This window comes from Oryctolagus cuniculus, chromosome 11 (assembly GCF_051225735.1).
Source record: "Oryctolagus cuniculus isolate XC-2025 breed Fujian yellow rabbit chromosome 11, ASM5122573v1, whole genome shotgun sequence".
Classification (NCBI taxonomy): Eukaryota; Metazoa; Chordata; class Mammalia; order Lagomorpha; family Leporidae; genus Oryctolagus; species Oryctolagus cuniculus.
This window is the reverse complement of record NC_142877.1, coordinates 34,914,134-34,935,613: the sequence shown is the minus strand read 5'-3', so window position 1 is coordinate 34,935,613 and position 21,480 is coordinate 34,914,134. Positions and strand designations below refer to the sequence as shown.

At 41.1% G+C, this 21,480-nt stretch overlaps 1 long non-coding RNA gene across 1 annotated transcript in view; it reads left to right on the top strand.

Moving 5' to 3' along the window:
- Positions 1-21,480, top strand: part of LOC103348253 (uncharacterized) — a 173,236-nt gene that overhangs the window by 115,333 nt on the left and 36,423 nt on the right. The window contains exons 3-5 of the long non-coding RNA XR_016215928.1: positions 6,585-6,717; positions 17,171-17,286; positions 21,053-21,187. This is a non-coding gene — a long non-coding RNA (uncharacterized LOC103348253). The remainder of the gene's footprint in view (positions 1-6,584; positions 6,718-17,170; positions 17,287-21,052; positions 21,188-21,480) is intronic.

Sequence of the window (21,480 nt, the reverse complement as noted above, 5' to 3'; positions counted from 1 at the left end):
ATGCTGGGTTTTTCTTTAGCACTCCCTGCGGTCAGGTGAAGGTGATGCAGCCATAATGCATAATGCAAAGCTGTTTATATTAGGAGCACTTCACATAGGTTTGTACAAATGGATCAATAAAAATGACCAACATAGTCAGTTTCAAATTGGGCTCTAGATCTATCTCCTTACCAAAGTCACAAAAGACAATCCCAGTTCCTGGCCCTGCCAATGATCTCTGTGATGCCCTGGAGTCTGAGGCCCTCAAAGCCTTTGCAAAGGGAGGACCCTTACCCTCCTCTACACAAAGGACCCAGCTGGGCACTTCTTGAGTTTCCATGAGAAAGACTATCCAGCATCCTGAAACAGACCTTAAGATAGATGTGGTGGTGGTGGTGGGGGGGGGGGGGCATTTGGGGAACAAGCGGGCAGGCAAGGAGCTGTCACAGCTCATTAAAACCCAAATCAACAAGGAGCATGTTAAGAGACCAGATGAACCTTGATGGTACCAGAAAGTAAAATCTCTAAATTTGCTTTTTTCTTTTAAATATTTATTTAGTTGAAAGAGACAAAAAGAGCTCCCCCATCTGCTGGTTAACTCCCAAACAGTCAGGGCTGGGCAGGCTGAAACCACAAGTCTGGAACTCAAGCCAGGTCTTCTGTGTTGGGGTAGACCCAGGTATCTGACTGACCCACTGCTTCCCAGGGGCACACGTTAGCAGGAAGCTGGAAACTATGGTGGAACTGGGACTCACCTAGGCACCCCAGTATGCGATGTGGGCATCCCAAGTGGTGCCTTACTCACTGTGCCAAATGGCTGCCTGCCTCAATCTGCTCTTTGTATTTTAAGGAAAAACAGAAGAAAGGATTTGTTTCTTTTTAAATTCAGTGGCTGAGTGAATTTTAGCAGGGCCTCTGATGTCAGCCCAAGACAACCACTAGAGGGCCCCAGAGATCCAGAAAAAGGCATGGCGTTTGCTGGGACAGGCCTTGTATTGGATACTTAGGGTAAACCCAATTCCTAAGAATCTTCTCACCAGGCACTCACCTCATATGAAAGATGTAGCCATCTCTGTTAGCAAAGTCAGATAATTAAATGACCAATTTATCCACTGACAAGCCATTTCTGCATCTAAGAAAGCAGAGGTGAGAGTGCAGGGCAATTATTAAGAGGGTCTCTAATGGAACAGAAGCCTAGTTTTGGGGCTAAGTAGTAGTATAATGGGCAGGCTTGAGTGCTGTGGGTCTTCTTGCCCTTTTACTTCCAAGTGTTACCCCAGTGAACACTAAGTTAAAATAAACATCAAACTGACAACACAAATAAAGCCTCAAGCGAGATTCCACTGTGTAACTAGATCCCATACTTTAATCCCTTCTCTGTTGAGTTCCAAAGCTGTTGTGACTGGGGCTTTGCAATGAATATTAAAGCAGGGGTGAAGTTGAAGAGTATTGCTTAAAAGATCCTTAAAGTGCACAGTAAAACAGAATACAAAGGAGTTTAGAAACCCACTTTCCAAGAGAGCTCTGTAAAGCAGAAGAGACTATCTAATCAGGGACGTGTGATTGAAAACACCTACCAAGATAGGTTCCAACCTGAGGAATTGCTGGCTGGGGAAATGGTGAGGACAGGATGGGGTAGGATGTGCTCTGTCTCCTCATTGCCTTTTTTGGGGAAGAGATTTCCTTCCCTTGCCCCTTGCCTCTGCAGCCCTGTCAGCCAGGCATTTTGGTGACCAGAGACCCTTTACCAACACAACCTCCGCCTCTGTCCTCACCCTCACTCCACATCTGCCAGCAATTTTTGTGGGTGAGGAAGTGTGAGGAGTAGGAAACAGGGGCTTCCCAAAGTGGGAGATAGGTCCCCCCGTCAGTGCGTTGTTCTAGGATTGCTGAGTCTTGCATGGCTTGCACACACAGCTTCCTCTTTCTGGAAAAGGAAGGCAGGGGGTTGTGTTTCAGCATATGTCTTTAGCTGTAGGAGAAGACAGATCAAAGAAGTGAGATAAAACATGTAATAACAAGAAGCACAGTGATGCTTCTCATTCTCATGGCGATTTCCTTTTCACAAGCTGAAAGCCCAGTTAACCAATTATATCCTAGTTTCCTAATGGTACAAGGAGGTGCATCTTTCTGTCTGACTTACTGTGGTCTGCCCCTCTGGCTTTCTCTCTCCAGGTGGTATAGGTGGCATCATCAGTCCTCCATGGATACCACTTTTATCTTGTCATTTCATGCTCCCTGGTTCCTATCCTATCAATTCCAAGCATCCTTATCTGGCTTCCAAGGAGAGCCCATCCACTCCACCCATCACTTATCCTCTACTCTTTTCATGCTGGCCATCTCTCTATCTCCTAAAGTATCGCTGACATTGACTCCTCTGGGCTTTTGCTCATGTGGTTCCCTTGCTTGGCAAAACTTTCCTTCTTACTGACGTAAAAGAGGTCCCAAGTTGCGTTTTCTCTAAAGTCTCTTTGGTACTACTTTAGCCCTTATTGCTCATCAATTCCTTTGAACTCCTCGATTTCTTACAGACACAGGATGCCTTAATTCAATACTATTTTCTTCTATTATTTTGGGATATTTGACTCTGGTTTGACAATAAGATGGCTCTTTCTTTAAGTACAGAGGTTTGCCCCTCTAAGAGCCCAGAACTGTGACCCCATACACCCATTAGACTCTGAATTGGCATTTGCCTGGTGGACTCCCATGTATCCTTCAGAACTCAGGTTGAATTTCAGTTCCTGAGGGCAGCCTTCTCCAAAAGATCCCAATATCTCACTGTGGATTCTCATAGAATCATGTATTTCTCCTGGATACACTATTCAAATATAGATTTTTTCTATTTATTCTATTTTATTACTCAGAGTGGATATTTTTAGCTTAGTATCTGCATTCCGCATTGTAGTACCTGGGTTTGATACTGGACTCTGGCTACTGGTTCTAGCTTTCTGTTAAGGCAGACCTTGGGGGGCAATAGTGATGACTCAAGTAATTGAATTCCTACCATCCATGTGGGAGACCTGGTTTGAGTTCTTGGCTTCTAGCTTTGACCTCAGCTCTGCCCTGGCCATTGTGGGCATTTGGGGAGTGAATTAGCACATGGGAACTTGTTCTCCTTGTCCTCTCTCTGTCTCTCTCTCCCCCTTTCTGCTCTCAAATTTAGCAAAAAATTAATAATAATAATAAAAAATTACTGCCCTTTTAGAGGCACACAAATATCTCCATGAGAACTGGAACAATAGCTGGTTTTTCTAATGCCTAAGGAAGTATCTGGATATGTAGTAGGCCCTGTGTACATATTTATTAAGTAGTTAATGCATCTATGTTGGCTGACTTGGAATGTGACAGGGGCTTCTTGGGGGAATTAAGAGGATAGAATTGAAAATGTTGATCTCCTGAGTGCACAATGCTAAACAGAATCTCAGGGTAGAGGTTCGGGTGGGCCAAATCAGCAACATCAATTGTAGGGTCATTAGTGACAATGAGAGACCTTGTACCTTCTCAATGATTTTATGAGCAAGCCATAACAGTAGTACATTCTTGGTGTGGAGAATATATAAAGGTTAGAAAACTATAAGGAAACAGAGAGAAGTAATTATAAGCACACCACCCGAAAACTTCTTAAAAATTGATATTTTCTTTCACTATTCATTCAGCCCATGTTTTTGATGGTGAAGAAATCCTACTGGCTACATAAGTTTAGATCTTGTCTCTTTAAAAAGCACTTAACATTGAATGGTAAACATATATCCTCTTTTTTGAAAACTTTGTGAATCATAATTTTACATAGATCCATGATATTCTGATGTATATAGATATATTCTATTCCCCCAATACAGAACATAAAAGTTAATAAATATGAGGGCAGAGGTTTGCATTCCAATACTCCGATATGGTGACCTTATACCCCTGTGAGAAATAACCTCACCCACACTTAAAGGATGGCCTTGGGTTCAGGATGTGCAGCAAAAGTGAGAGTTTATCAACCATCTTGCAAGATCGGATGTTTGGTAGGTAGGCAAGTGCATCTGGTGCTGTTTCATCAAGAAGTGCATTCCCTATTACACAGGTCTCTCCCCAGTTCCTAACTGGCTCAATACTAATGGGTTACAATCTCTTTAGCCATTTTGGACACTCCTGATGCCCTGCTTGTCTAAGAGGTTTCCAGGTGCCTATAACCTAGTTTTATACTAGCTAACTACTTGGAACTTTCCACACATTGGAAGCCATTAGGCTAGCTCACTGTCTCCTCACAGCTCAACACCTTACTTTGAAAATGAGCCCAATATCTTTACTTCTTGCACCCTCATTAGAAGCCCAGTTATCATTTGCCTGCTTAACTCCTACATGCTTCATTCTTTAGACTGAACTTTATTTCCTGAGGACTCCCTACCGGGTTTGTTCCAAATCTCTTACTATAGATTCTCATTGAACCATACCTTTTCTCTTGATTTTGAAAACATTCTAAAATCTAGAGACAATGAAGATAAATGGGATATGATAGATTTTCCCAGCTGTTTTAATGGAACTAGGCTTCTGGAGAACCAATCTAAGACACACTACCCCTTCTCAATTACAAATTCTAGTATTTTTCAGCTTAGAATTTCCCTTATTTTGATTAAAGTAGGCGCAAACAATCTAAATAATCTAACATATATTTTACAGAACAGAGTAAAAATGCAAAAATGCAAAACTATACCAGCTTGATGACTTGATTTTCATGAGAACTTCTAATAGGGATGCTCCTGAAAGGGAATAAATTGTAAGAAAGCTCTGGTCTCTTTAGGGATGACTTTGAATTGTTCTTTTTTTATCCAGTCTGTTGTCCTCTTTTCTGTCTTAATCTATTTCCTCTGCAGTAGAAGGCATCCTTGGCTCAGATATTTTTGCTATCAACCACAATTAGGTTTCCAGACATACCCATAGGCATTGGTGTGATGCTAAGCATATTATAAAGCAAGTTCACATTCATTTTATTTAATTAATTGTTACTAGTTATAACAGGCCTCGTGTTATGCTGCACATTTACTAAATTCTACAGGAGATTCTGCAGGGACCAAGAAGCTGTCCTTTTAGGGAAGATAAAGCACATTACAGAGCTGGACTCATGCAGCGATGGATGTGATGTGTCAATTAAGGGGCACACATAGACCAGAAACAAACAAGCAAACAACTCTAGGAAATCAGAGAGTCATGGTTCATTGTGGCTGGATTTTCATGCAAGAGGCTAAGAATGGTAGGGGAGTTCTATTTTTTAACAGGTCAGGGCAGAGTGAGGAGTTAACTTAAGCTTCCCCCATCTCAGTTCCTAGGGAACATGTATTTTATGTTAGAGGAAAGACTAGTACTTGCTTCCCCTACCCCTGAAACTCTAAACCTTTAGAATTTTATTTTCTTTCAGTTTTTCCAATAGTCAATGAGAAAATGATATCATATTTTTGATTCAGTTAGATTGGCCCGGACTCAATCTGTAAAAATAGGTGTATCAGGTAGGAATCCATTTAATTTTCCTTATCAGAACACCCATCTAACAGGGGCTTAAGGAAAACATATCCTAATTGCTAAAACAAGGAACAGAGATAGTAGGTACTTATTTACTGCTGTTTAGCTACTCAGTGACATCATCAAAGAGCCAGACATTTTCCCTCTTCCAACTCTGCCCATCTTATGCGTTTGGCTTTTTTTTTTTTATCAGAGAGGCTTATACATATTTTATTTTTTTACCTTTTATTTAATAAATATAAATTTCCAAAGCACAACTTTTGGATTATAGTGGCTTTCCCCCCCCATAATCACCCTCCCACCTGCAACCATCCCATCTCCCACTCCCTCTCCCTCCCATTCTTCATCAAGATTCATTTTCAATTATCTTTATATACAGAAGATCAATTTAGCATATATAAGTAAAGATTTCAACAGTTTGCACCCACACAGAAACATGAAGTATAAAGTACTGTTTGAGTACTAGTTATACCGTTACTTCACATTGTACAACACATTAAGGACAGAGATCCTACATGGGGAGTAAGTGCACAGTGACTCCTGTTGTTAATTTAACAATTGACACTCTTATTTATGACGTCAGTAATCACCCTAGGCTCTTGTCATGAGCGGGCAAGGCCTCGTGAGTTGGCCAACTCTGATCTTATTTAGACAAGGCTATAGTCAAAGTGGAAGTTCTCTCTTCCCTTCAGAGAAAGGTACTGCCTTCTTTGATGGCCTGTTCTTTCTGCTGGGATCTCACTCACAGAGATCTTTCATTTAGGTCATTTTTTTTTTTTTTGGCATTTGGCTTTTTAACTTCCTGTTGCAGCATGGTTGCATTGGGTGTAGGCATCATGACTGCCTTCAAAGTATAAAGTGAGAAGGGCAGTTGTAGATGTCCTTTTTCTTCTTACCAAGACTGCCAACATTTTCTCAAGAGTCTTCTGCCAAGCCACACTTACATGTCATGTTAGAACTGGATAATATGCTCATCCCTAGCTCTAAGAAATCTAAGGAACTTGAGCATTTCATTTTTTAGTTTCTATAGTTATAGAAACAATAAGAGCTGGGATAGGTAGTGGCTGCAATGAAGTTCCTACAAATTCTATCTTCTCTTTCAGGAAACTTTACCTGCTGTGATGAAGGCATTCTGAGCTTTGTTGTCTCTTAGTTGACACCTGGTGTATTATTAGTTGACCATTACCACAACCACACTGTTGAAGAAATTGCTCCACCTCTCAATGGTGTGTCACAGTAAGTATTTAATATCATACTCGCAGGTTTTCTGACTGCCCTGGGTGTTCCCTACATCTTTAATTTTTTCTCTAACAGAAGCATGTAAAATATTCAGATTTGGGATTTGGAAAATTCAAAGCACAGTGAGATTAAATAACTTTCTCATGGTTTAGTAGGTTAAAAATGCTATGGATTCCCACATGACTATTGGGGAAAGGAGAAGAGACACTTGGCAGATAATACAATTTTCTTCATGAAATACAAACTCTGAGTAAACACAACCATTTTGAAGGAGTCAAGTAGTGGCGTCTTTGAGAAGTCTTCATTTGACATAGAAGGGCTTCTTATTGTCCAGCAACCATTTTCTCTCCTCTCAACTGTAGCAATCTGATTTGCCCTGGTAAAGATGCTTGTCCTAATTTATTCTGTGTGATTTCAGTGTCCAGAGCCAACCTTCCATCTGCAAGCCTGGGAAATTGGTAAGGTCTGGGATTAGCTGGGGAATGAACATATGACCAAAGCAGAGGCCATTGAGAATTTTTTGGCCAGGGATTTTAAAAAAGAAGCAGAGTTTTATGATAGAAATGTTAACAACAAGACATATGGTGGGTTGGCTAGTGGCCATCTTCTCATTGGCAAAGAATCTCTAGGTCAGGAATACTGAGAGATTAAGAAAAATAAATAAACTTCTAGTGATATTTGAGCCCTTGGATTTAGTCTTGGCTGAACTTCTCATTAGAAAGCATGAAGACTTTGCTTACTTACTTGAGTCAATAGAGAACTTTCTTTGTCAAAGCCAGTGTGACTCATGATTCTGTCATTTGCAGCAAAGACTGTCTTCTGCTGTCTCAGAAGCCTCCAGTCTTCATGTCCCAGATAGTGGACACTTAGGCTGATTTCCCTTCTCTAAAATTTCCATCAACAGCCTCCTATGCTTGCATGGAGTTTCCCTCCTTCTCTAACCTTGGTCCCTCCTTTATTGATACCAATGACAAGAACACCTCTGCTTTTCATTGCTTTGAAGACTTTATTTATTTATTTGAAAGGCAAAGTTATATAGAGAGAGGCAGAGAGAGACAGGGAGAGAGGTCAGTCTTCTACCTGCTGTTTTGATCTCTCTCTCTTTCTGTTGGTTCACTCCCCAGATGGCTGCAACAGCCAAGGCTGGGCCAGGCTGAAGCCAGGTGTCTGAAATTCATCCAGGTCTTCCACATGAGTGCAGGTTCCCAATGTCTTGGGTCATCTTTCTCTGCTTTCCCAGGTGTATTATCAGGGAACCAGATTGGAAGTGGAGCAGTTGGAGCTTGAACTGGAGTCCATATGGGATGATGGTGTTGTAGGCAGCAGCTTAACCTGCTGCATACTGCCCTGATGCTTTTCATTTAAAGGTTTCTAAGTAGCCATTATTGTAAGCAAGAGTGTTAAGCAAGAGGCAGGGACCAGAATCTGCACATTGAATGTGGAACAGTTTATGCTCTCCATCTTGCTTTTCAGAGGGTATTCCAGACACACTTGTCTTGCAACATTGTTCTCAGAGGGGACCAGGTCGCCAAGGAAAAGCTGCAAGAGAGCAGTGGGAGTCAGGTTTCTGAATGAAGATGTGTGTTACTTGAGCAGGAAGGGTCCTTCCACTCCTTTTCTATGTCCTTGGTACTTCCTTAACCCTTCTCATGAAAGCCCTGGGAAACTGCTTGATGGGAGGCAGTTTCTTCAGGGAGCTGGCCCTGTCCTCTGCCTCCTCTACTTATCACATGCAAAGCTTTCATCTCAAACTCCTATGAGGCTGAATATTCGATAATATCCTAAGCAAATGGACCCTTTGTGTCCTCTAATATTATGAGAAAATAGGTCACATCGGATATTAGTATGAAAAATGATAAAGATGAAAAAAGATCAGGTTTTTAAAGTCATGGCCTCAGATGTAGTGTGGTGGTGTTCACTGCTTCCATAGCTATGAGCCACAGGTATCTACTGAGCATGTAAAATGTGACAACTGTGACTGAGAAACTGAACCATAAACTTAATTTTGGTTAAAAATTAATTTAAAAACATATTCAACTCAATTTTTGAAAAACATTTTTAAAAGATTTATTTATTTATTCATTTGAAAGGCAGAGTTACAGAGAGGCAGAGAGAGAGAGAGAGGTCTTCCATCTGCTGGCTCACTCTAAAAATGGCTGCAATGGCCAGAGCTATGCCAATCTAAAGCCTGGAGCCTAGAGCTTCTTCTGGGTCTCCAGTGTAGGTGCAGAGGCCCAAGGACTTGAGCCATCTTCTACTGCTTTCCTAGGCCATAGCAGAGAGCTGGATGGGAAGTAGAGCAGCTGGGAATTGAACCAGTGCCCATATGGGATTCTGGCACTTCAGTGGCAGCTTTACCCGCTATGCCACAGCACCAGCCCCCAATGCTTGGAACAACTCAAATATTTCAATTTCCCGTATCAACTCTAAGTTTTATGAGATCTAAATACAGATAAAGTATTTCTGATAAGTTTTGATATCGGAATTGAGAAATGGTGTAAGCATAAAAATATACATCAGATTTCAAAGAGTAAAATTATAAAACAAAATACTTTAATTAATTTGAATATTGATTATATGTTGAAGTGTTTTTGATGTATCAATTAAATAACATATATCCTTGAAATTAATTTCATCTGTTTCTGTCCACTATTCACAGCCTCACTCCATGGGACACAGCCTTTGAGGAGAGACTAACTTTATTATTAACAAATAATAGCGAATCAAGTAAGGAGGCAGGAGAATATGTCTCAGATTTACCTACCGTATTGGAGTTTGGGGGGATGGCTCTATAGATTAGGCAGCAGAAAGATGATATGTGGAAATATCCAGTGAAGCAGATGTTGACTAGAAAGGATTGGAATCAGACCAGCACGGTGAGGTGGACTTTTATTTCCAGATTTCTGTGCTTGAGGGAACTCTCACTTCTGAAAGTATGTTACCTTCTCAGAATTGTATCTATGAAATTCACAAAGTCTGTTCTCTTTATCATAATTAAAGAGAAAAGGTTCTGATGTAACCAAGTTCAGGTGTCGTGCTGGCTTCTCTGGATCTGGCAATGAGATTTTCCTTGTTTTTCATGGGCTTAGGTTGCATAACATAGAGTGAGGTGCCAGTGAGCTGTGGCCTGACCCAAGTCACTCCATTTTGTCCCTGGGTGTCCTCTATATTTTTTTTCTAACAGCTGCTACCTACTAATAAACTAATCTTATAAGAATGTTATCTGCAAGGTTTGTTTACATGCAGTGCTGGAAAACCCCCAAGATAAGCATAACCCTGCTTGCGCTAGCTTCTGTAACAAAGCTTGGCTTTGTAATTAACTTATAACAAGATGTGGTTTTTGCCTTTATAAACTTACCCATGAGCTCAATCAGGGCTGCAAGATTTGGAGAGCACATGCCACCATGCAGCTGTAATCCAGCCCTGAGACTTTGGCATCTTCTGTAACTCGATGTTCCAAATATAACAATAGTTCTTTGCAATGGGCTCCCTCTGCACATGTGTGACCATGGGTTCAAGCCTTGAATCCTCTTCTGATCCAGCTTTCTGTTAATGTGCACCCTGGGAGGGAGCAGGTGATCACTAGAGACCTTTTTTTTTTTAAGATTTATTTATTTATTTGAAAGTCAGAGTTACACAGAGAGAGGAGAGGGAGAGGGAGAGGGGGAGGGGGAGGGAGAGGGGGAGGGAGAGGGGGAGGGAGAAGGATGTCTTCCATCCACTGGTTCACTCCCCAATTGGCCACAACGGCCAGAGCTGCGCCAATCCGAAGCCAGGAGCCAGGAGCTTCTTCTGTGTCTCCCACACAGGTGCAGGGGTCCAAGGACTTGAGCCATCTTCTATTGCTTTCCCAGGCCATAGCAGAGAGCTGGATGGGAAGTGGAACAGCTGGGTCTCAAGCCGGCACCCATATGGGATGCCGGCACTTCAGGCCAGGGTGTTAACCCACTGCGCCGCAGCACCGACCCCATCACTAGAGTTCTCGAGTCCCTGCCATCCCTCTGGAACTTGAATTGAGTTCTGTGCTCCTGGCTTCAGCCTGACCCAGTCTTGGCTGTGGCTGGCATTTAGGGGAGTGAACCAGTGGATGAAAGATCTCTTTCTCTCTGTGTGTCTCTGCTTCTCAAACAAAATGAAAATAAACGTCATTTTTTTTTAAACGAAGAGACCTAAAATATGATCAGACCCATTGCTAAGGCATAAGACAGAGGAATTCCTGGGAAAAGAATGGGAAAGCATCACAGATTTTTATGCCTGGGGCATCAATGGGAAGGCTGGCAAAAGGACAGTCCAGTATAATGTCCATTTACTTCTTCAAGTACTGCTTATACTATGTTTCTGTTGGACAGTGGTAGCACTGATCTACAGTGTGTTTCTAATCTGTGATTTGAGGACCCTCCTTCTATTCTGGAGGTAAAATTCTCCATGCCTAAGGCCATGCTTTGTTCAAAGTGTTTGGGATTTGAGCTTTCACTCTGGAAACACCTTGAAGAAATGAGTCAGCAACCTTCTGTTCATTTTCCTTACAAACATCTGGCACAATCTAATTAAATAGCTTTTGTCATTTTTATGTCATTATTTGATGAATGAAAAACTCTTGCTCATTCTGCTGTTCTTCGTGATACATTTTTAGTTCAAGGATACAAAGCATGAGTTTCTAAAAACTAAAGGTGAGAATGTTCTATTTAATGCAAAATGAAAGATGTTGCTATAAATCTTTCCACCTTGCATTTTTGTTGCTTTTTTGTCAATTTTGCACTCACATATATATGATATTTTTGTTGAAGTAGCCTGAAAACCCTGGAAACCCACTTTGTTTCATTTCTCCTACTTTCAGAGGTCATGAAACTTCCTTTTATTACTTTCTGCTCAGAAGCCTGAAAATATTGTTATAGCAGAATGACAATGAGGACTAGTGTCTACCTTTGTACTCGAGCCTTAGGAAGCTGCCAAACATGGGATTCTAGGCAGAATGAGCCCTTACTCCCAAGGTAGGGACTCCCTTTGGAATTTTCCTTTAAGCACTCAAGGTCCTTCATCCCAAGCAAACAACAAAACAAACCAAACAACCACAAATCATCCAGGAAACCTGAAAATTTGAATGTTTTCTTAAAGTCACTTCATTACAAATCCAGTACATATCCAGCAAAGCGTTTGCCAAGCATCTGCTTGCTCTCAGATCTGTTCTCCACACTTCCCATGCACTCTTGCCCATCAAGGAGGACGCATTCTGCAAACTGCATTTCCAGATTCCCCAGCCAATGGGATCCTGGATGGGTGATTAGGAGAGCAAAGGGAAAGCAGTAAGAAGCCAGGGGATTGTCAATTTATTTCTTACACTGTGTCTTCACCGGTAGCCCCATTGTGTCCCCTGTTTACCAGGACCCTTCATTCTATGACATTGTATGCAAAAGTTTTAGAAAGTGTATACAAAATAGTATATAGATTGATCGTGTATTTTCATGTAGTTTTTAATATGGATTATAAAAAGACATGTCAAAATGTGAGTATGGTTGTCAGAGATGAAGGGTGTAAGACTAAAGGAAACCTGATGGTCATCTGTAATGAATATTTTACTTCTTTCCACATCAGAATAGAAGGTTAGAAGGCAAAGTATTAACAGCTGTTATTTCTGGATGGGGGAAAAGCAAAAAAAAAAAAAAAAAAAAAAAAAAAAAAAAAGAAAGAAAGAAAGAAAGAAAAGAAACATGCCTAGACAATTTTCAAGGAAGAGGAAATGAAATTTTGCTATAATACACTTTTTCTTTCTTTTTTTAAAGGTTTATTTATTTATTTGAAAAGCAGAGTTACAGAGAGGCAAGAGGGGAGAGAGAGAGAGACAGAGAGAGAGAGAAAAAGGGCTTCGATCTGCTGGTTACTCCCAACAGCTGGAGCTGTGCTGATCTGAAGCCAGGAGCCAGGAGCTTCTTCCATGTCTCTCATGCAGGTGCAGGGGTCCAAGGACTTGGACCATCTTCTACTACTTTCCCAGGACATAGAAGAGAGCTGGATTGGAAGTGGAGCAGCCGGGACTCAAACTGGCACCCATATGGAATGCCAGCACTGAAGGCAACAGCTTTACCCGCTTTGCCAGAGTGTCGGCCCACTTTTTTTTTTTCATTATGAAAATATTTTCAGGAAATATTTAACTATTACAACAATACTGGTTTTCTGTGACTTCAGTAACACATTAATCCAATTTCAGTGATTTAAACAACATGATTTCATTATCTTACAATTCTAGAGGCTAGAATTAAGGTGTCAGCCAGGCAGGGTCCTTTCTAGAGACTTTAGGAGACAATCTGTCTGTCTTTTCCAGCTTCTGGAGGGTATCCATATTTATTGGCTTGGGCAACCTCCTCTGTTTTCAAAGCCAGAATTTCCCTTTGACCACAGCTGGGAAAGCCCCTTAACCTTTAAGGACTTCTGTGATTAGGTTTGTCTGGATCTAGTTGGATAATTCAAGCTAATCTCCCCATCTCAAAATCCTTAATGACACCTGCAAACTCCTTTTGCTATGTGAGGTAACATATTCAGTTTCCAGGGACTGGGATATGGACATCATGTGGAAGGGGCCAACATTCCACCTACCATAATAACTCAGAGTAGGAAGATATCCTTCAACTATAACCTAAAGGATCTTCTAAGCCCCTGCTCCATCTGGCACACTATCTTTGTGAAAAAACAGCAAGTTCTTTTCAAGTTCAAATTCACAGCCGTGAGGGTTCATCTTCTGATGAGGCATGGTTGAACAGGAAATTTGCTGTGCATTTTTTTTTACAATAGAAGACAATGAGAAATTTACATGTTCATTAAGATGGTTTTCATCAGTATAACCAGGCAGATCTCAAATTGAAGTTATACAGAGCTTCCTTCTAGATTTCCTCCAATGAAGAATGGGCACCATTCACTCTAATTGTTGCTTTGCTCTAGCAAATCACTTTGACTGTAGTGACAAATTAACACTGTTCTATGAGATATATTTCATAGACACTGAAATAGGTCAGTTTCCTGTGAATTAAGATTTTGCTGAACTGGATAGTTATGTAGAAACCAGGGTTTGTACCTAATTAATACAAAGTGCTATTGTTCATTGAAATATGATGAATAAGCTTTCCTTCTGTTAGCTTTCTTTTTAAGGAAAGGGTTAATGAAGTTCAGAAACTCCCAAACTGATCACAAGTAGACATTTGATTAAGCAACCAAGTTAAAGCAAGAACTTGGCACATAACCATGAGAACAGTGCTTGTCAAATCTCTTCACATTTCATTGAGCAAGTGCATTCCTCCAGCCACCAAAGGAATAATGCACTAAATGTTCAAGAAGTGGAATTATGCAATCAACCATGAAAAATGTTCAAGCTGCCTTCCCAGCTGAGCAGAGAGTAACTGTTCTTTCCCCATCATCCTCCAAACATTTGTGTGACTTTAGTCTGTGTCATTCCTATTGTAGCAGGTAGAATTTGATATGCAATTTAACATACAAAAAAGGGACACTTCTCTAATTTCATAGCTCAAGTCATTGCTAAAGTTTGCAAAAAGTAAATAGTTGTTATCATTTTCCCCTTCTTTTTTAGGATTAAAAATTGTGACAAATAGAGGTTGGCTTCTGGGATGCTAAGGTATATATGGCCCATCACAAATAAAACTAGTAAATTGTGGGCAGCTACTTTGCCAGTGCCTGCCTTGTCTAGACCTAGTTGAGTGCAATAAACTTCATGGCTGCTCCCAAGGATACAGGGCTTTGTGTTTTAAAGTGATTCCTATGCTGCCTCCTCCAAATAGGTGTTACATTTTTTGAGACAGAGAATGGGAGTTAATCTCTCTATGCTCCTAGTTTCAACAAATCCAGCATTATCTCTGGCTGTCTTCATTGCTGTAAGGGGGAAGGTAAAAATCAACTTTTCATTCATTCCATAAGTATTTATTGAATATTGTCTTCATTTATTTTTCATTAAAAGCAAATTCAACAAATTCTGAGACAAGAATTCAAGTGTAAGTGATTTGTTTGGGAAAGAACCCAGGAAAAACTGGTAGAGAAGTTTGGAAACGAGACAGGAAGAGAAGGTAGCCACAAGGAGTGCATTAACAAGTTATCACTGTGGGCAGTTGGAGCTCAGTTCCACTGGGGAACTCTGTGAGAGCTTGTAGAACACTCAGAATTGACCTATGAACATAAGGGAGCTGGCTTATATCCACCAGATCCTGAGGGTCACTGACTGAGTGCTGCCAGCATATATATCCCAGACTGTGCAGCCTACTGCACCTGACACCAGGGAGGCATTCTGCTGGCTGGGAGAAAGCCCTCTAGCAAGGAGTTAGAGATCCAGGCAGTTGGAAATAGAGGAAGCTCCCAGTGCAGTAGTCACGCCTGAGGGACAGTAATACAAAAGAAGTCTTATTCTAGACATGTGTAAGACACTGAAACAGATGCTATATAAAAGCTTAACTACTTCAATCAGTACATCAGGCAGAAGCAACTGCATTTTGCTGATTTTGTGCTCAGAATTATGCCAAGTACTGGATGTAGAAGAAATAGAAGAAGGCCTGATCTCTCCCTAATATTGAGCAGCTGTCTAGGTAAGGACAGCAGTCCCAACTCTACCATGCAACAATGGGCAAATGGATAAAATATAAGATGACATTAGCATTAGGGAAGCATTGGAATTCTTATGGAAGTCTTCATGGAGAAGGTAGGAAATGGAGGAAAGAAGGAGTTTACAGAAACAAAGCCAAAGTCTGTCTAGTTTTAGGAATGATGAGAGAAAAAGCATGGAGACAATTCTAACATAGCATGTTCTTAGACAATGAGGAAGCCATAAAACAGACTTGATGTAACACATTCAAGAGGAATGGGAATCTTCACATTTGCCCAGGTGGGCAGGCCAACATTGTGGGGCTTGAAGGCAAAACAAAAAAGTCTTGATGTGTTATTGTTCTACAGATATTAACTACTGCCTTGAGTCTTCAGTTTCTTTTGAAGACATCCAGAAGGGGCCACATCATGCCAAATGACCCTACTTCTGTGGCCACATCTGATTTGGAAGGGCAGACACTTGACCTCAGAGAGACTCACCAGATTCTGTTTTTATTTTTTCTTGACATTTTGACCCAGGGCATTAAGGGATTCAATAAGCTGATTCTTTGTAAATTCAGGGCAAATGTCCCCTTACTTAGTGAGCAACAGATATGTGCAAGTATAGCAGAGTAAATTATCTTAGATGTTACTGTTTGAGTGCGTCCCCCAAGGTTCATATGCTGGAAACTTGTTGTGCAGTGTGGCAATGTTGAAGTGGTCCAACTTCAAGAGGTAGGGCCCAGTGGAAGTTCATTAAGTCATAGGAGCAACACCCTTGGAAAAGATTAACAAAGGCCTCAAGAGATTCACTATTTCAAGAATGCATTGTTATAAAATAAGTTTTGGTATCTCAGATCTCTTTCACTTCCTTGTCTTGTGTGTGATTTCTTCCCACATGTTGTTCTACCATTGCAATGCTATCTACCATGTTGTAATATAACAGAAGGCATTCCCCAGACTGAAGAAAATAATGTTATCATACTCTTATATTTTCAAAACTATGGGCTAAATGCATCTACTTCCTTTACACAGTACCCAGCCTCAGGTTTTTTGTTATAGCAGCACAAAATGAACTAAGTTAGTAGGATACACTGAACTGCAAAGGTGACTACAAGTGTTGAAGAATCAAAAGAGAGAAAATCCATTGACCTACAAGGTAAAGACAACTTTCTAATTCCTCCACCACTAGGGTGTACTTCTGGCAATTTAGAGTCTTCCATAAACTATTCACTCAACCTAATGTGAGTTGAAATGAAGAATCCCTAAGTAAGCCAAGGTGGCATGTATTAATTTGCATATTACCCACTTGGCTTCCAGCGCTCTCATTTTTTTAATTAAGAGGGTTGATGTCATAGCTTGGATCCTCCACAAGCAAGCCATGAGATGAGAATTATGTGCAAGTGGTTTATTAAGAAAGGGCTCCAGGGAGACAGGAAAAGAATGTGGGAATCCAGACAGGGAAGGGAGGGGAGCCAAACAGACGATGAAGGCAGACCAAACCCGTGGAACTGCAGGGGGCGCTGTAGTGGAAGCTCTGCCTCAGGTTTCCTCCTTTTCTGCTTACCCTTCAAGGAAAACGGGTGTTGCTCCTGGACTGGCACTGTTCTGGGATGAGGAAGTGAATTAGACAATTCCTTACCCTCAACTCATTTACACTCTAACAGGAAAAGACACATTTGCAAATACTAACAGGCAGCTGGACGGAGGTTTCTGGGTGGAGCGGAGTAAGAAAACTCCATCAAAAAGGGCATACTCTGGCAATAGTGGGTTATTTAACATCTGTGTGTCCCCTCTCCCACCAAAGTATTAGAATCATTTAGTGACACAAACATGGCTGGTTTCCTCCCAGGAGCTGCTTTCTTATCTTTTCCAGAAACAAAACTTCCTGAAAAATGACTGTTGAAGGAATATGTTAATAATCTGGCAACAGCCCAATTTATACTGTGCAGCTTTAACCCAAGAAAGAGAAGAGTAAATATCAAACTCAAGGTCAGTAAGGCTGTTGTGTGTTTTTCTCTTTCTTTTTCCCTTATAGGTATGTTTGTTCTTTTAAGGACTGGGAACTTACAGTTTAATATATTTTTAGTCCAAGGATCAGGTTGCCAAGAAAGCAGTGGGCATTTGCTTGTGGTTGCTGGAGTTTCAGCCAGTGTCTGTGGCCTCTATTTAGTGCAAGAATAGAATGTGTTCCAGTATCTCTGAGGGTTTCAGGAGTCTTAAGGGCTCAACCTGATAAAAGAACCTGAGAGTTTTTTCCTTATTATGAGGGAATGATATGCCATATGATGCCACTTCATTTTGAAATACATAATAAAGTGCTACATACCAGTAGGTTACTATATTAGGAATTCACTATTTGTAAAATTTGGTATTCATACAGCACAATATTTTAGAAAAGTAATTTAGGCTTCTGATGAAAGTTGGCTTCCCCTAAGTCTGAGTATTTCACATTACTGCAGAATGTCTGCTACCACTGCACAGGCCGACAGTATGAACAGGGCTTTTATCTGTGCACCCCTGGAGTTATTACCTGTTTTTAATTGCAGCTATTCTTTCTGATTAATCATCAAGTATTATTGGTTGAAATTCCTCTTCATCTATTTTCTTTTATATATGGTTACTTTTCCTCTGTGGAGAAATGCTGTCCAAGTTTGGGTCTCCCCAGAAGTATAGTCTGCAGAAAGGATGTGAGTGCAAGTTTCTTATTTGGGTGTGCTTCCAGAAATCACCCAAAGTGAAGTAAGACAGGGAAGGGAGGAGAATCAATAGCACATGTGCTAATTCTTGCTGGGGTCAACAGAGACTCAGGCTCTTGAGGACTCTGGGGAGACTTTGCAGAACTTGCTTCAGTGTTGCCCTGCCCAAATGGGGAGGAGTTGGGGTCTTTACGCAGCATTTTCCATCTGTTGTTTGTTGAAGGCTGCTTTTAGAGTCACCAACTCACAGATGGCACAGAGCTTCCTTACATACTGCAGTGTGCTCCTGCAGCCAGGAAAAGCCCTCAGGGACAGTCATGGTACCCAGGAACTGGCTGTCAGTGAGAAGTCAGAAAAAAATAAGAGGAGTTGGGCAGCAAGTGGATACGCTGACAGCATCTGGTGTAGAAGCGTATTTGCATGAATGGTATTTAGGGCCATCTTCTTCTAACCACTTGAAACACAACAGGTGTTGCATTTCAATGCACCAACTAAGGCCACATCGCTATGTTGTCAGAGAAAACCTTAAAATCGAAAGCTTGAAGAGGGGAAGAGACCAGTCATGTGAAGAGTGAAGGGACAGTACTCAGTATCTTCTCTTACATTTTCTCCATTTAAATTCTGAGCCTAAAACAAGGCAATTTGAATCTTAGATTGCTTGAAGACTGATTTTTGGCAATTATGTTCTCAATCAGAGTAAAATCGTTCTAGCCATCTGCTACAGGATAAAATTTCAAAATTTCCATCTTATACCATTTTAATCTTCACATTCCTCTTGTCTAACCAGTTCTTCTCTGCCTACCCATTAGTCAAATTTCCAAGCTCATTTTCACCAAACACAGCTTTGACAATCCCTATCATCCGTACTAGGTTTCTATACTCCTCCTCAGAGTTACGTGGAAACTGTATTTCCTTAGAAGAAAGAAAAATCTCGTTCAAGACCCAGAAAAAACCCATCTTCTCTGCTGCTGATGAAGAGAACAGCCTGAGATTAGACTTGCTCAAACTTTTCTAGTTACAAAATACCCCCAACTTCGGCCTCTTAAGCAAAAGATGGTTTTGTCTTTCTCAGATACTAGTTCTAAAGTTTCTCAGGATCTTTCTGTTCTCTGAGTAACTCATGGCACTAAGAAAAATAGTACATGAGTTTTTGACAACATATCAGCCCTGAAGGCCCCAAGTCACAGATTGTTTTTTTCTTGTCACCGTCCAAATGCACACTCCCAAGGGATATGTGGCTAAATTCCTGAAACAATCCAGTAAGTAGTGCTACAGGGAATTACTTTTTTAAAGATTTATTTATTTACTTGAAAGTCAGAGTTACACAGAGAGAGGAGTGGCAGAGAGAGAGAGAGGTCTTGCATCCGATATTTTATTCCCCAGTTGGCCGCAAACGGCCGGAACTGCGCTGATCCAAAGCCAGGAGCCAGGAGCTTCTTCTGGGTCTCCTAGGTGGGTGCAGGGGCCCAAGGACTTGGGCCATCTTCTACTGCTTTCCCAGGCCATAGCAGAGAGCTGTTTTGGAAGAAGAGCAACCGGGACTAGTACCGGCACCCATATGGGATGCCGGCACTTCAGGCCAGGGCGTTAACCCATTGAGCCACAGCGCCGACCCCTACAAGGAATTATTAAACACTAAACACTTTACAGAATTATGACGTGGTTCAGCTCTCACTCTCACTTAGATTCCCAGATTAGATTCTCACTTAGATTCCCAGAAATCCCAGCATCTCCTGCCATCCGATGATGCTGGTGGACCCTCCAACATATTCCCCATCAAGAACATTTCCCTCTCTTGGGGTTTCTCTGAATATTTCTATTTTTGAAAGAATAAGTTTTTCTGACATGTTTTGAGTTGTTATCACCTCTGCATACAATTGTTTTCTATCTCCTAGAGATTCTAGAAAATTTTCGTTCCTTTGAACGTTCCTTTCATGTATTATAGTGGATTATTTACATCAATGATTTTTTCATTGCTGAGGCTATCCAATAGCAGTAGGTGCCTGTATACAAATTGTAATTTGACACAATTTTAATAGCCTTTTATACATGATGTATTTTTTTGCATATCTAATAACATGAAATTGCCTATCAATAATGGTTGAATGAATGAAATGCTTAAATCATTATTTTTAAATAATTATTTACTCAAAAAACAGAATGACAGAAAGAAGGAGAGACAGAAAGAAAAAGAGATCTTTCATCCTCTGGTTCACTCCCCAAAAGGCTTCCACAGTTAGGGCTGGGCCAGCCTGAAGTCAGGAGCCAGGAACTCTGTCTGAGTCTCCCATGTGGGTTGCAGAGACTCAAATACTTGAGCTGTCTTCCATGGCTTTGGCAGGTGCATTACCAGGAACTGGATTGGAAGCCAAAGTGCTCATTATGTCACCTTGCTTTTTAATTGCTTGTCTTCTGTATTAGAATCAATACAAAGCAGGTACCAGCATCTCTCACCTCTTCTCTTGTCATAAGTGTTTCTATCCTCTAACTTTGCAGAATTATGTTTGATTTGAGGCCGGCGCCGTGGCTCACTAGGCTAATCCTCTACCTTGCAGTGCGGGCACACCGGGTTCTAGTCCCGGTCGGGGTGCCAGATTCTGTCCCGGTTGCCCCTCTTCCAGGCCAGCCCTCTGCTGTGGCCAGGGAGTGCAGTGGAGGATGGCCCAGGTGCTTGGGCCCTGTACCCCATGGGAGACCAGGAAAAGCACCTGGCTCCTGGCTCCTGCCATCGGATCAGCGCGGTGCGCCGGCCGCGGCGGCCATTGGAGGGTGAACCAACGGCAAAAGGAAGACCTTTCTCTCTGTCTCTCTCTCTCACTGTCCACTCTGCCTGTCAAAAAAAAAAAAAAAAAGAATTATGTTTGATTTGGACTGAATTTTTTCCCTAGTAGGTCCCTACTCTCTGCCTTTGGCTTCATTTATCTTCATGAGCTAAGTTCTTTAGCAGAACTTATGGAAAACACAAGCTTTGTTTAACATATCCCATTTACTGCCACTCTTGCATCCTGAGCTATGTCAAATCCTAGCATTAACCTTTCTATATTGTAATTGTTTCCTAGCCTACATCTTCTTCATACCTGGAGGCCTTGGAGAGAACAGGATTGGTCTTTTCTATCTATTAACACAAGGATGTAATACGCGGTGGTTGTGCCATACTGCAATTGCATGATGAATGCAGGTACTCCAATGCAGAAGTGAGTATATATTTAGCATTCTGGAAAAATGCATTTGTACTGCTAAAGACCATTCTATAGGGTATGCATTTTGAATGAACTTTAAAGTAGCTAAGTAATGGTTGCTTTTACTGGAAGCACTAAAATGTGAATGATGATTAACTCTGAGTTTTTAACCTGGGTTATGTTTTTGTCTTAATAATTTTTTGTATTTTCAAAGTTTCCTCTAAGGAGCCTGATAGGCTGTATTAATAATCAGGAACAAAGATTTAAGACATTTTTTTTATATTTTCATTGTACCTATGTGGCAAATA